Source organism: Silurus aristotelis (assembly GCF_946808225.1).
Source record: "Silurus aristotelis genome assembly, chromosome: 9".
In the NCBI taxonomy this organism is placed as follows: domain Eukaryota; kingdom Metazoa; phylum Chordata; class Actinopteri; order Siluriformes; family Siluridae; genus Silurus; species Silurus aristotelis.
In genome coordinates this window covers 17074662-17090017 of record NC_139582.1, presented here as the reverse complement: position 1 = coordinate 17090017, position 15356 = coordinate 17074662, and the positions used below count along the sequence as shown (strand labels likewise).

At 38.0% G+C, this 15356-nt stretch overlaps 1 protein-coding gene across 6 annotated transcripts in view; it reads left to right on the top strand.

The window, feature by feature from the left end:
- The first annotated feature begins 10005 nt into the window (after positions 1–10005).
- Positions 10006–15356, top strand: part of nrxn3a (neurexin 3a) — a 299346-nt gene continuing 293995 nt past the window's right edge. For 2 of the 6 annotated variants that reach the window (XM_083551017.1, XM_083551021.1), the window contains exon 1: positions 10118–10445. The gene's annotated coding sequence lies outside the window, so the exon portion shown is untranslated. Of the gene's footprint in view, positions 10446–15356 lie in introns of all 6 variants that reach the window. The other 4 variants (XM_083551020.1, XM_083551019.1, XM_083551015.1 and 1 more) reach the window with 3 other exon arrangements.

Genomic DNA, 15356 nt, shown 5'->3' with positions numbered 1-15356 from the left:
ATTATTAAACTGCGTTTAGTGATGTATTGTGAAGGTTTGTAATGTAATAGGAGGAGTTTGGGATTATGATGTAATGTAATAGGAGGAGTTTGGGATTATGATGTAATGTAATAGGAGGAGTTTGGGATTATGATGTAATGTAATAGGAGGGGTTTGGGATTACGATGTAATGTAATAGGAGGGGTTTGGGATTATGATGTAATGTGATAGGAGGAGTTTGTGATTATGATGTAATGTAATTGGAGGGGTTTGTGATTATGATGTAATGTAATAGGAGGAGTTTGTGATTATGATGTAATGTAATAGAAGGCATTTGTGATTATGATATGTAATAGGAGGGGTTTGGAATTATGATGTAATATAATAGGAGGAGTTTGTGATTATGATGTAATGTAATAGGAGGGGTTTGTGATTATGATGTAATGTAATAGGAGGGGTTTGGGATTATGATGTAATGTGATAGGAGGGGTTTGGGATTATGATGTAATGTGATAGGAGGAGTTTGGGATTATGATGTAATTTAATAGGCGGAGTTTGTGATTATGATGTAATGTAATAGGAGGAGTTTGTGATTATGATATGTAATAGGAGGGGTTTGGGATTATGATGTAATGTGATAGGAGGGGTTTGGGATTATGATGTAATGTGATAGGAGGGGTTTGGGATTATGATGTAATGTGATAGGAGGAGTTTGGGATTATGATGTAATGTGATAGGAAGGGTTTGGGATTATGATATAATTTAATAGGCGGAGTTTGTGATTATGATGTTATGTGATTGGAGGGGTTTGGGATTATGATGTAATGTAAGAAGATAATAGATAATATAATGAGTAGGAGGTGTTTTGGTTATTATGTAATGTGAGGTACTGTACGGACGGATTTTCAGGAAGGACTTTCAATAACATTTGGTTAATTAAATGCCTTAATTAAATGTACCCCTGCAGATATTTGAGATTGGTTTTAGATGCAACTTGAATGTGTTTCCACTCTGCCCTGGTTCTTGTATAAATCTGATGCTTAAGATGCAAAACACTGCTAATTTAATTTGAAATTCAGTTTGGCTAGATACTGAATTTGATACGGAAGAATACTGGAGGCTGTATCTGTATCTGTATTTGTTTGAAGGTATGTCAGGATATAGGCTGAAGCAATGAAGGAAGAGCATCAGCATTAGCAGTCTCTCTGTCCTTTTTTGTCGGCTGTGTGCAGGCGAATTGTGCCTGAGAGCAGGGAAATCTGGAGTGATATAATCTCAGCAGAATGGCTAGAGGAAATTTAATGGAAGACGGAGCAGTCTGGTGGAAAGACATGTCTAGTGAAATGCACTCGTGATGACAGTGTGACCGTGGAGGTAATGAGCTACTTAGACATTAAGGAAATGAAGCTTTGATAATGCGCCTATTCTAAGAAAACCATGAAGAGCACACAGCACATGCTTATAGAGAAGAAAGAGTGAGAGGGGGATAACTTATACTATTGTTTATTTATTTATCTATCTCAAAGAAAACTTTCAAACTTATCATATTGACAAAGTATGGGCATATATCTGTCTGTCTGTCTGTCTGTCTGTCTGTCTGTCTGTCTGTCTGTCTGTCTGTCTGTCTGTCTGTCTGTCTGTCTGTCTGTCTGTCTGTCTGTCTGTCTGTCTATCTATCTATCTATCTATCTATCTATCTATCTATCTATCTATCTATCTATCTATCTATCTATCTATCTATCTATCTCACAAACCCAATAGTTCATATCTTCATACTATACATTCATATATGTAATAGTTCATATTTCCATTTATATTTATATATGAGGTTTAAAACTTTTGGAAATTTATGGAACATAAAGTAAAACAAAGGTGGGTCTTCAGGCATGGAAGCTTTTTTGTTTATGCTCGGTGTAGTTCATTAAAAGTAAATGTATTGAGTTATAATGTTGGGTATGAGAAAAAACATCTCATAAATATAAAAATATATAAAACGATGCAGATCACTTTTGTCATCGTTTCAAGGTTTAATTGGAGACCAGAGTGAGTTCTTGCATCCATAAATTCAGTTTAAGTTCATGCATGCTTGCGGATTACAGAAATGAAAAAAAGTATATTGGCTGTAAAATCCAAACTCGGGTGTGCAAAATCTCCAATCGGTTCAGATTGAAGAGAAACAACTATCTGAGTTTATTTAGTGTGGTTACATCGGATGTTTTCTCTCCATTCATGTGCACTTATGCACTGCTGATGCTTCTGACACTCATGGGACTGAGATGTAAATGAACTGTGATTGCACACTGCTGCTGCTCTCCCGCTGTGGTATCCGAGCTGCTCGCTTTCACTAACCCGATGCTAAATCTCCGTTAGCTCCCTGTGTGGCTTCACACCCATGGAATCGGAAGACTGTTACGATTTCCTGCTAAACAGTCATCTTTCTCTAGTGTTGTGAAATTAAATGATCAGGGCTTGAAATGAATGCGGTAGATCACCTGTTGCTATTAGAAATGAGAATAATGGTATATCATCTTTATCTTATGTAGGGCATCGCCTGTTAGTGTCCAGATTTGGTAGAATTTGAGGGTTTTTACTAGTTACACATGGGTATACAAACCTTCTGCCACTATAAAAGCAGCCAAACATGCAATAAAAACTTATTATTGAACAAAAACAGCATTGAGGTGTTTGCTAACACAAATACCACTACCTTGGATTAATGAAGATCACATGCCAATCGAATATCATTGACTTAAAAAAGCAGATTCTTAAGCATTTAGAGGAAACCTAATCCACCTTTTCCTACTGATCTGAAGCAGAAGTCACCTACTTCCCCTTGGCAGCACTCAAACCATAAGGTGGAGTTGGAATTGATCCAGCTCATCTTTCTTAGGTGGATTCCTGAGTGTAGAGTCTCTAATCATGCACCTCATTCTACCTGAGAGGTCTTAAACCATAAGCAGGGAGTTGAAGTTGCAACTGATCTTGCTCCTACTCCCTGGTTGGAATCCATCAAAAGTCCATATGATAAAGTCTGATATGAAAGATTCCATCCTTTTTTAGGTCCATGTAGGTGAAATGGGTCCTGATCTAGCTTTTTTTTGATAGAATTAATCATACATTGAAGACATGAAGTCAAACCTGATCCAGAATCTTCTGCAGATTTGAACCAAGTTTACAAAATGGTGTGGGACCAGATCTATCTCCTCATACATAGGAGTCAGTCCCAATTCAGATTCTCCTCCTTGGGTGGATTTGATGCAGAAATCCACAGAGTGGAATAAAACTGGATTTAGGTCTTCCTACATGGAAGGAGTCAAACCATAAGCTGGGAGCTGGAGTTGGAACTGATCTAGCTCATGCTACCTGGGTGGACTCCACCAAAAGTCCATTTGATAAAGTCTGATATGATACAGCCCCTCCTTTTTTAATTGAGTTAAAACAGAAGTCCATGGAGGTGGAGCTGGTTCTGCTCTAGCGCTTCCTTCTACAGTGAAATGGCCATAAATCCAGGGCATGGAATCAGACCTGATGAAGAATTTCCTCCTTGTGAACCAGAAGTTCACAAAGTAATGTGGGACTGGATCTAAATATTATTGCATTGGTGAGAAGTCAGTCCTAATTCAGCTTCTTCTCCTTGGGTGGATTTGATACAGAAATCTACGGAGAGGAATAGGACCGGATCCAGCTTCTCTTATATGGGAGGAGTCAAACCACAAGTCTAGGAGGTGAAGTCAAACCTGATCCAGCTCCTCTTACCTGGGTGGAATCAAACCAGAAATCCAAAAAAGTGTTTCATGACATATAACATCAGGTCCAATCTTATCCTCCTGCAGCAAAGAAAATATAAAGCTTCCTTTTAAACACACTACAGCATAAAACCTGAAAGCGGATTATTTAATATGGATGGAGAAGAAAAGCATCTTCACCTGTGTTGCTGTAGACTAGGCCTCGGTGTGTTTACGTGGGCAGAGCTGATTAGATATTTAGTGCGTCCAGAACAAAAAATCCTTCGGAAGATTCTCAGTAACAGGCCGCAACAAAAACACAAGTGAGAGCAGCGTGAGTGCTATGACCCTGTTTGAACCGGTGTTTGAGCTTCAGAAGTGTGACATGAGTGTGTTTGGCTTGAGGAAGTAGCAAGACAGCACAAGAAATACCGTTATAGAGCTGGTGTCTCTGTTCAGTCTAAAATTGCAGTGTGTGTAGGTGAAAATGTATGCTAAAAAAGGAGCAGAGTGAGTCAGAAAGCCTGGTGAGAGTGTGAGCTGAAGCTGGATGTGGGCTGTTCTGCATCTCCAGTGTTTTTCTGTGACTTCTAGCTCTGCACTCGCACTAGGGTCCTCAATATAACACATCTCTCGCTCTCATTCAGTCTTTCTATCTCTTACAGGTATATATCAAGAGTGTGAACAACCAGCTGAATCTGTATACGTAAAAGAATGCAAATAATTTTTGGGGCTGACCTGCCAATCTCCATATCCCTCTGATATCTTTAGACGGTCCGAAATTGCTTCTTCTGATTATGCTATCAAACCTGTGTTCCTTCGTGCCATGAAGAGCCTTGAAGATGTCTGAAAATTGATTCTATGGCTTTAATTTATGGCTGTTACAGACAGACACTGGAGACGCCTTCAAAAAATCTCACACACATGATCAAACCTGGAGTGTGCACCATGAATGAGATGCGTACACCTGGGATTTTCTGCTGAACTCCTATCAACGCTGCTTTCATAGCAAACAAACCAACACCTTCCGACCAATCGGTTTTGAAATCAACCACAACCCCACGATGAATCCATGTCTCACCGAATCTCCTTTAAGCCTGTGTCATTGTTGGTGATATCAGGAAACTCCGTGCACACTGGCTCTGGCTTGGTCAATATGTTCACTCCAGTCAATTGGACTAAATCTGTGCTTAACATGTAGCCACGGGCGCTGAATTGATCCACTTGACCCAAGCGGCTTCCAGGTTTAATTGAAAAAAAAAAGAAGAAGAAGAAAAAAATACGTACACCCTGAACCTTTTCGAATAAGTGCAGAAATCAATATTGGCAGAATGCCGTCCCTGTGAGCCGTCTGCGGATAAGGTGAAACGATGCTAAAACAGCTTGCAGAAAGCTGCGTTTTCACACCGGGTGGAAATAAAAAACCAAATGGAGATCGCTTCGTTTTAAAAGAGGGGAGGGTTTTTTTTGGCTTTTTAGTATTTTTTAAATTGAAATTTTCACACCTTTAACACACTGGTATACTTGTGCTCGGAGGTGTCTGGAGATCAATAAAAAAAAAATCTAGCTTATGTATCAAAAAATACTATTATGCAGCAGATTGGTTTTATTATTATTATTATTATTATTATTATTATTATTATTATTATTATTATTATTATTATTATTATTATTATTATTATTCAGCAAACAGTAGTCTGGGTGTATTTCATCTTCTATCAGTGTTAGAATCCTACATTTTAATATATTTTTGTCTTTGAATATTTATTAAATTATTTCCAGTAGTCTTTTCTCTTTGTTTCATAGGAGCAGCGCTTCTGAATAAAAGTCTCTGATAAAGTTTCTATTCAATCAGATTTCAGCAATCACGTCCCGTGTCGAATGAAGGCATCTATCTCGCCTTGAGATGTTACTGTGGCCACCGCAGGAATCCTATTGCTCACAATCCATGTAGCTTGAAGCTTTTGCATTAACCAATCAGATTGCGATTTGGCCTTCTAGAAGGCATCCAAAAACATCAGCATGTTCACATCCTTTGATTGGAAGGTCAGGGAGTGCAGTAAAATGCACAAGTCCAAATATATTAGTGTGGATTTAAGAGCTGTTTTTTTATACACTTACAAGGACATTTATTTTCAAGAAAAGATAAACATCGTGAGAAACGTTCGGCCGAAACACTGTCAAAACAGTAGTTAAACCTTTTCACGAACCATTTATACTTATGCGTTTTCTTCCTGCACAAAAACACAATTTACCTTCATTTTAAATGGAAGAACAAAATGCATGGAGATAATGCACAGAAAAACACGGGGTCATTTAAGGTCGATGCTTCTGCTAGAGATGATGTACGGTGCAGTTGGGGCTCCAGTGAAAGGAGACGTGTTGAATTGTCTTTGTTGTCTGTAATGCCATTCATTCTCTCTGTATGAGATACATTGTCGTAATCTATAAAGAGGTGGACGGATTCAGGATGAACATCATAAAATCACCTGAATGTCTTCTACACTTTATATGCTCATTTTCCTTTTCTTTTGCAAATGGTGTGAAACCTTTAACCGTCCATGATGCCGGGAGGTTCGGCAGCACATGGAACTCGCATTTCTCTACAAGTACTCGCTTCAGGATTATGGACGCTGCTTGAAAAGTGGGTGAGAATGCGTGGTCTAGTAGCGTTGAGAATGTGAATGTTGTACCTGATGTGTGACAGGCAAAAAAATAAATAAAAATAGTAGGAGCAGCTACTAGAGTTCCAGCCAAAGCAGCACTGATATTTGTTTGGCTTTTCAGAGACTGTGGCAACTCCTGAGTTTTGAAACGTTTCAATGGTGTTGAAGAGTCCACTTGCTGAACAGGTAAGATATTGCTTGTTTAATATTTAGTCAAGAACTTCAGAGTCACTGACTGTAATCAGCACTGCATGGAGACTAATCAGCATCAGCTCCTATTTCTGATTTTCCTGTCGGTTTTGTTGAGATCTTTGGATTCAAGATTTAGGTGCTCTAGCATGATATATTGATATGCAAGTAGACAAAAATGTAACCTTACTGAGACGGTCAGCAAAGCTGTAGTGGGATTCTTTGATTTAGTGGGTAATAAATATAAATTGAAGAGAATAAGGGTAAGGTTTATAATAGCTTTATAAACCTGTGTTATAGCTTATATAACCTTTTGTTAAAGAATGATCCATAGCACTTATTGTGTGTATATAGTTACGAAAATCCGTGAATTTTGGACGCAGCCAATACGGTACCTTGGTGAATTGATCTAGACATTGTCACTTTAACACAATAAAACTTTCTTTTCGGCTTCTCCCGTTAGGAGTCGCCACAGCGGATCCTCCGCACGTTTGATTTGGCACATGTTTTACGCTGGATGCCCTTCCTAACGCAACCCTCCCCAATTTATCCGGGCTTGGGACCGGCACTAAGAGTGGCTGGGGATGGTTCCCTGACCGGGAATCGAACCCCGGTCGCAGCGGTGGGAGCGCTGCATCTTAACCACTAGACCACCAGGGGACCTGTCACTTTAACACAATAATGTGATTTAAACATTTTTATTAAATTTGTTCATAAAAACATAGTTTAAAATGGTATTCCTAACGTTCCTAAACATTCAGTTCCGCTGCAGATTCTTGCGAATTTGAAGAAAATCTGAAGCTTGCTGTTAGTTAAGTTCCAAATGAGAACCAGAAATTTTCTGAAGTGCAAATCATCGTTAGATTTACATCATTTGAAGCACCATAATTACTTTAAAACGTTAACAAGAGTATTTTTGTCAGTTGTCCTGTCATCTGAAAAATGTAAACAGCAACTGGCTCAGTGCCAAGACAGAAAACAGAATTGGGAAACTTGTATTTCTGTGTTCTTTTCGTCGTTTGTCTGATAGACATTAACAAGTTTTTTGAAAAACAGCTATGACCTTTAAAACATGTCTAGTCTTCATTCTCTATTTTGAGTTTGGTTTAATAAAAATAAACATACATTTGCATAAATCATCTATATTTGTCAATGCCTATGTTGATTAGAGTATTAAAAACTTGAAAAGGTTTAATTTATGGTACTTAAAATGTAAATTGAAGGTACATTTAGAACAAAAAAAAAATTGCGATTTAGTTGGGATTAATCACGAGTTAACTTATAAATGCAATTAATCAGAAATTAATATTGAATATGAGAATCTGTTCTTGAAATGGATCATCACGTTTCACAATGATGCCATGAAACCATGACATTCGCTTTATTTCACTGTAATAAACAAATCAATCATAATAAAGTCCCTGTATATAAATCCTGGATTCAGGAAGTGTCTAGAAAGATTCAGCATAAAAAGGGCATTTTGAGGGTTTGTTGGTGTAGTAGTTGGCATGGAAGCTCAGTGGTGATGTGACTGAAGTGACCCACACCACATAGCACGAGTGGAGGCTAGCGTGGGTGGAAAATGGACAGGAAGTGTGAGGAACTCAGAATGAACAGTCTGTTTTGTTGGCCTTGTGTGTCTGGAGCAAGACCTCATAACACATGGCCCTTGAGGACAGGCAACAGTTGGCAAAGAGTGTGTGTGTGTGTGTGTGTGTGTGTGTGTGTGTGTGTGTGTGTGTGTGTGTGTGTGTGTGTGTGTGTGTGGACAGATCACCAATCTTCTGTGTGGCATATGTGTGTGTATACTATATGTAATATTACTATGTATATTATAATTATTTATACAGTGGTACTTCAGCGTGGCCCAAATTTATAGTTGCCCCAAATTTTGAACCACCGACTTTGACCATGTGACAAATATTAATAAGTTGTAATTTATATGAAACATCTATTTTGCTGGTATGTATGCAGAGTGTATTGTGTGTGTACGTAGGTGACATGGTGGTACCTCAGGTAACATTGCTGCCTCACAGCTCAAAGATTCCCCAGTTAGATCCTGAGCTTCCTCAGGGTTAGTGTCTCTGTGGTATTGTTCATGTTCACTCTGTGTCCATGTGGGTTTCCTCTGGGTTATCTAGTTTCCTCTCACCTCACAAAGACATGCTGGGAGGTGGACTAGTGACTCATAATTGCTCCTGAGCATAAGCACATATCCAGGGTGTATCCACACAAAACAGATTGTAGGCCCAGGATACACTCTTGACTTGAATAAAGTGCTTACTGAAAGATCATCTGCATTTTGGAGAAATGATTGTTAGTGCCTCAAAAGTGTTCTTTGAAAATGTAAAGGTTCTCGCTAATTAGCCACAGTTGCTGGACAGCTGAAATACACTCCTTTTTGTTCTCCTTTTGAATAGAGCGTAGCGATTTAAAGATCAAATAAGAATTGACTTGACTTTGTTGAATTTCTGAATTGGTTCTACTCGCAACTTAACCAAAAGCTAATGTGTTTCTATTGGGTTTAACAGGTTCCACTAGAACCAAAATACTGTAGATTTGTATAGAAATTAACTGGAAATGTAGGTTGCCAGTACTATAACATTTACAGTACAGTACTGTACTTTATACATAGTATAAAGTAACCCATGACTGAGTTATAGCTTACAGTCTTGTTCAAAGACACAATCATGGTTTGTGGTGCTGGGATTTAAAGACATGACCTTCTGATCTGTAACTTTTACCACTAATCGACTGCACTGAGTAGTTTTGATGGTGCAGGGGTAAAGACCTTGAGTAAAAGAACAGTAGGATGTGTCTGCAAATCCCAGTAATGTAAAGTATGCAGTGTTTGGTACCTGATTATGATCCATAACTTCCAGCTCAGTTGTATCCCAAAATCAAATAAAACTGGTTTATATGTTTATACTACAGTATTTTACTGTTAACATGTACTTACTGGCAACACAAAGTGCATCTTAAGGACAAATACTGAACATACTGAAGATACTCATGGTAGAATTATGCAATTGTAAAATATACTGTACTTAATGGAGGCATGTTTGTCAAAGGCATTGACACATTTGCAAAATATCGACAAGAAACTTTCAGAAATGAATTAAGCCAAACTTTTAAGAACTATTAAGTACACATTGTTTGTTTATTAGTAAAGGTCACTGGCTCATAAGCTCCTAATACAGTGTTTACACAGGAACATCAAAAGTACCACAGTAAAAGTATTAAATGTATTGTACCTATTTCTAAAAGTGTACTGATTTAAGGATTGCACAATTGTTCTTCAACAAAAACAATTTGGGTAAAATTAATAGGACATCATTTGTTTATTTAGAGTGTGAAGCTTCTAAAATGTTGCAGCTGTTCTAAAATGTAGATAACTAATGCACTAGACGACTTGACTTAACACACACACACACACACACACACACACACACACACACACACACACACACACACACACACACACACGTACGAGCGCGCACGCGCACACACAGTTTCTTTTGGATAACGAATACACCTTTAAATTGAGAGTTTGGCAACGAGAGGAGAGGCGGAGCCGCGCGCAGTACACGAGTGTGTGTGTGTGTGTGTGTGCGTCGTGCGTCGCGCGTGCGTCGTCCGTCCGTTCGTGTGTGCGTGCGTGTGTGGAAATCTCGGGATCGCCCATCAGTCAGTGGCACCGGAGCTTCACACGGGTCCAAATCCCCCTTCACATCACCGCCGCGTTTCCTCTTTCAGATGAAGTAAACCCAGAATAAAAAAAAGAATAAAGAAAAAGAAATAAAGAAGGAAAGAAAAAAAGAAAAACATCATTCCAGGACTCTGATGCGGATTATTATGCTTTGACAGCTTTCCGGTGGAATCTGAGGTCAGTCGTTTTGTCGTTTTTGCTTTCTGTTTTCTTTCTTTTTTTAAATTTGATTTGATATTGTAAAGCTAGAGTACCGCACGCGCACAGACACACACACACACACATACACACACACACGTGCGCGCGCACACGCAGACACGCTTGAAGTTTCAGCACTGGATTGTGGACAGCTTCTTGACTCTTCTTTTCGGCGGCGCGCGCAAACGACTCGGCGAATGGCCGCGAGCGCGCGCCTTACGAGTTTTTTTTCTCCCCTTACGGTGAGCGCGAGCGCTCTAATCTCGAGTTTAGTTTCGCCCCCGGAATAAACGTCTGATTTAACATTGGACTTGATTCGGAACCGAGTGATTCTGGGGAGTTCGACGTGTTATGAGGCTGATTCCAAAGTGGAGGAGATCTCTCTCTCTCTTTCTTTCTTTCTTTCTTTCTCTCTCTCTCTCTCTCTCTCTCTCTCTCTCTCTCTCTCTCTCTCTCTCTCTCTCTCTATTACACACACACACACACACACACACACACACACACACACACACACACACACACACACACACATACTTCCGACTCATCGTAGGAACAAAATCCCAACCGTGCAGCTTGATATTGTTTGTATGTTCAGACTTTCTCCTGCTGAATATAAAAACCGCATCGTTATCATGTAATAAAACTGTACAGGCTCATTGCAATATTAGAAAATACGTATAAACAATATAATATAAAATAATATATAAAAATAAACAGGCTTCTTGGTGCCTACTGTAGTAAATAACATATAATTAATATAATACACTCATAACACCGCGTTTTTATATTTATATATTGAAAAAACAGGGCCTTGTCTAATTCAAACCTTCAATTATACTATAACAAAAAGAAAAAGAACAGAATAAATGCTAGTGATGTGTCTGATTTGGAGTATTTTAATGTTTAAATCTTTTTTTTCTTTTGGTTTTATTCGCTTGTTTAATTAATTATTTAATTGTATTTATTCTAATCTATAAAGTCGTGTCTGAATAATAAATACCTAAATCAGGTTTCATCCTGGACACACGCCATGCAGGAGCAGGTTCATGCACACACACACACACACACACACACACACACACACACACACACACACACACACACACACACACACACACACACTGAACCTGATTTAACACTCAGTTTTCATTTTCAACAATTCAGGCATATTTAATGCTAATATTTTACTGCAAGAGCTTAAAATTTAGTCCAATTGCAGGTCGCGTTTTATAGTAAAAATTGTTGTTTATTACTAGTTTTATTATTAAAATATTAATATTAATGTTATGTATTTTTTTTTACAATGAGTTAATTAGAAATATATTTTCTTTTCGATTTGTTGAAATTGTGGAAATTAATCTATTATATGAGATATGTATTTAACACACACACACACACACACACACACACACACACACACACACATACACACACACTCCTTTTTCGCCTAATAACACCCACAAATATTTCTTTTTTTTTTTAATGCGTATTTTTTCGTTCCGTAGTGCAAAATCACACGTGTATAAAATATACACAAATGTGTTTCTATAAAAAATTCTACACAAAATTCACATAAAAAAAAATTCTTCTTTTTTATTTTTTATTTTCTTTCTTGTACACGCATTTGAGCTGCTTTGGAAATAATCGTGCATCGAACAGAAGCGGATTTTCTTCTTTTTTTCCCCCCAACCCTGCGGAGAAACGAGGCCCATTAAGCTGTAATCTCACCACCACAGACTGAGCAGAATCTGGATGAATGTTCCTAATAGGAGCATGTGCTATAAGGCAAAAAAAAAAACGACAATAATAATAAAAAGAAACAAAAAATTGAAGATGCTATAAAATAAGAACAATAGGTGAGGCGACATGCTGCAGTTTCGTTTAGATTGGATTTTAAGTGCATATCAGATGCGCAGTGTCTTTTCTTATTATTAAAATAAAGAATAAATGTAGTGTGTAGGATTTTTTTCGATATAATTGAATCATATATATCTATATTTTACAGTTTGCACTTATTGTTCTGACCCGAACTCGTGTTTTCTGGATGTAAACGTGACTTTGGTGTTACGCAGTGACCTCTAAAAAAAATCCCTTCTCTCTTTTCCTAATTATTCAAGAAGAACCGCGTGTGTGTTATTTATTTATTTTTATTTTTTTGCGGCTTGTCGTGTGACTATAGTGCGTGTGTGGAAAACTTATTTTATAAAGATGCTTTATATTAGTTTCTTTTTTGCAATTTTTTTTGTTTCTGCACCAAAACCCGACACTCTGGAAATAAACCTTTAAACGTCGCATCGCTATTTATTTTAAAATATTATAATAAAATGCGACTTTACACTCGCGCGTGTAAATTATACGATCCCCCCTTTTCTCTGTGCATTAAAAAGCAGGAAAATGAAGACCCCCCTACTCCCTCCACAACTGGTGCATCTGTACAATTTTAGTGCGGACAGAATCGTTTTTTTCCCCCCATTTAAAATGTCTTCCGAATTAAGAGAGGTGATTTATTTATTTATTTATTTTAGTTAAAAACACTCAAATTTGACTCACGCGATGATGAGATTAGAATTTCGCAATCTGTTATTATTCTGAAAAGATGTCCATTTGTATTTTTGGCAATGCATTTGATATATAAATATATAAACAATTTGAAATCAGCGATTGATGATGCATGTTTCTGGTAACATTCTGGGAAGGGAATTAAAAGAAATGGAAAATGGTATCTAATTGTCTGGGTGTAAAAAATGGGAAAAAAGGAAAATAGGAAAAAAGGAGCAACGACTGCAGTGTGACGTGATGTTTTTGTCGTTTTGGCTTCACACATACACACCCAACACCATCCGCACCTTTTACCACAGTGGTGCAAGTGTACCATGAGGTGACTTGTGTTAATCCTGCGTTAATGATTTTGAGCTGATGGGTCTGATGGTGTGTCTTTTGGAGAGAGAGAGCGAGAGAGAGAGAGAGGGGCGGCGGTGGTGCATTTTGAGGGTGATGTAATGCAGGAGGTGATTGGCGCAGAGGGCTGCAGTGGGCTCGGTGGCGATGCTGGCGGTGTCTCAATCTCTGCATTTTTTTTTTTTAGGGGAGGAAGGGAAAGCCTCATTGGGTGCAGGTAGGGCCTAGAACATCCTCGCCATCGAACGTCAACCGAAAGCGCAGGATGGAGGGAGGATTGTGCTGTGGATGTGAACGTGTATGGTCGAGGTCACCCTTCCTGACCGTGCGTCTAATTTTGGAGCGGTATTTGTCGCTTGAGCAGCGTGTGATGAACGGGTAGACTTTCTGTCATTAATGTCGCTCGGGTTGCTCACCATCGTTCGTCCTCCCCTTTCAATCTCCTCCTTGAAGTGGACCTAAATGCATGACCTTTTTTTTCCCCCCTTTTTTTGTGTGTGTGGTGGCGTGTGGCGTAGCCATTGGGGCACGATGTTCACATATCAATGAGGACAATGATGTGTGCAATTTAGCCTTTTCACCTCCCTCCTCCTTCTCTTTTGCACAGACTACAGGCCCTTGTTTGACAAAAAAGAAATGGAACACACACACACACACACACACACACACACACACACACACACACACACACACACACACACACTTACATACGAGTACATTTTGAGGTGTGGGCAAGAGCCAACATGGAGTATGTGTTATTAGCAGCCAGGCTCGCTCTCTCTCCTGTTTGCTGGCTCTTTCTCCTTGGCCTGCTCACCAGGCAGCTGTGTGTTTGTACGCATTGTGTTTCTGCTTCATGGCAATTGTGTGACTCTACAAAAACTATTGTCCAGCTGTACCTGCTACCTGCACTCCTGGCAGCCACACAGGAAATATTAGACGCCTATTAGGTTACACCTCGTATGCTGCTATGTAATCCGAGCCTATTCATCTTTGTGGGCTCATGATGAAAGAAAGCAGGTGCTGTTTCTCGACGAACCGAAAGTCCTCCTGCAAAATGCGTGATTCATTACAACTCCGATCAAACCAACAACAGAATACGGTTTTATCAGTGACATTTAGTACCAAATTATTAGTTTTCTACCACATCATGAAGCAAAGATCAGATTTGAACCCAAAGACATTAGTATCAGTCTTAGTCTCGATTCCATTTGGGAAAATCAGTTGAGAAATACAATAAAAAAATGATCAGATATCACTTTGTCTCTACTGAAAATAAAATATCAGATAAGATCATTCTCAGAGATCATCAGCATCACAGAAATCAAATTTACAAGGACCTGCGTTTAGAAATAGAATTTTTGTAACGTAAAATTTACGTCTTGAAAAAAAGAATTCATTCTTTTAATTTATTCCATTATGGATTATTTGTACTTGATTTTTTTTATCTTCTATAAAATAATTTTTGATCTCGAATTCAACATTTTTATATTGTTCATTACATATTGTTCGTTCATATGTCATTATATATTTAAATCTATCACATATCATAACCTCGCCCACCTGTACATATGTAAATATTTTACACTGCTACCAGTGCACATCTGGTTAGATGCTAATTAAATTTAGTACTGTAACTTGTGCAAAAACATTAAAGATGAATCGAATCGAATTTTCATCAGACACCCAAAAACATCATATACAAGATCATATAAGTGTGATATTTATTATAAGCATATATATATATATATATATATATATATATATATATATATATATATATATATATATATATATATATATATATATATATATATGATTGATTATTTATGATATTTTGCATTTCTGTACAGTCTACTTCTAGAGATCATTCTTGGAAAAAAAGATATATAAATATATAAGGACAAAAGTTTGTGGACGCCTGAGCATCAGATTGGTGTGTGCTTTTGGAATTCCATTCTACATTTAATCCTTGTTTACTGTTAAAACAAC